Here is a 1282-nt window from a genome sequence, read left to right as displayed (position 1 = left end):
AATGACGCCACGAAAAGGTAGTTTCTCGACTTAGAATGCTTTTCTCTGAATTAAAGATGCAAACCACTGACACCTGCAGAGAACATAAGAAGCTAGGCATACCTTTCGACTGACGCTGTACAGTGTCTTGCGAAGTTTAGATGCGAGTGCACACTATCTGATTCAAAGTATTCGCACACCTATTTATGTATGTTAATATAGGAAGTGTCCAAAGGTGGACTTTACGATGGGTTGAATTCTCCTCGGTACATTCTTAGTGAGACGTCTCAATCTGGAGGAATGGCATCTCAATCTCTCTCAGGAGCCGAAACTAGAGGAGGTAATAATTTTAGAGGCTGTGGTCTTGAGCGGCCAACGGCCTTGCCACAGTGGTAACACCGGTTCTCGTCAGATCACCGAAGTCAAGCACTATCGGGCTGGGCTAGCACTTGGATGGGTGACCATCTGGTCTGCCGAGCGCTGTTGGCAAGCAGGGTGCACTCAGCCCTTGTGAGGCAAACTGAGGAGCTACTTGATTGAGAAGTAGCGGCTCCGGACTCGGAAACTGACATATGGCCGGGAGAGCGGTGTGCTGATCACAGGCCCCTCCATATCCGCATCCAGTGACGCATGTGATCTAAGGATGACACGGCGGTCGGTCAGTACCTGTTGGGCCTTCATGGCCTATTCGGGAGGAGTTTAGTTTCAGTTTTGTAGTCTTAAACGAAGTCGGCGCTCTAACTTATCCAATAGGTGTCAAGTTGGGAAAGAATCGTCGTCTGCGAACTGCTGCTCTACTGAACGCAGTACACAGTATTGTAAAGCGTGTTCAGATCCTTCCGCATTTAGCATTTTCTCAAGCGCAATCGGAGACCACACCATTATCACGAAGCTCACCCCCACGCCCTAACACCATCTATTTCGGACTTCAGTGTTGGCACTACACATGTTAGCAGTCATTCGCCAAATCCGAACACGTCCATCGGATCTTCACTGGGTGTAGCGTGATTCACCACGCCAAATCGTCGTGTCCAGTCACTCCCTGTCCAGTGATGTCGCTGTTTACACTTCAATAGCCGCTGAGCTTTAAGTACAGAAATTTGCGGCTTATGAGGAACTGCTCGATTATTGTGACGCACTCTTTTTGACTCCCAACGTACAGCAAAAGTGCCAGCTGGACTGAAGGTAGCACTCCGAAACTCGTGAGTGATTCCTTCCGCCGATTTCAAGCGATTTCTTAGACGCCCACTCTCCAATGTTCGACGGTCCCTGTCGGTCAGTACACGAGATCTGCCTGATCGTG

The 1282-nt window shown here is 49.4% G+C and overlaps 1 pseudogene; it reads left to right on the top strand.

The window, feature by feature from the left end:
- The first annotated feature begins 350 nt into the window (after positions 1-350).
- On the top strand, positions 351-468 carry LOC124709163 (annotated as a pseudogene).
- Positions 469-1282: the final 814 nt, after the last annotated feature.

The sequence above is a fragment of the Schistocerca piceifrons genome, chromosome 7 (genome assembly GCF_021461385.2).
Source record: "Schistocerca piceifrons isolate TAMUIC-IGC-003096 chromosome 7, iqSchPice1.1, whole genome shotgun sequence".
NCBI lineage: Eukaryota > Metazoa > Arthropoda > Insecta > Orthoptera > Acrididae > Schistocerca > Schistocerca piceifrons.
The sequence above is the reverse complement of the archived record's forward strand: the minus strand, read 5'-3'. Positions and strand labels throughout refer to the sequence as shown.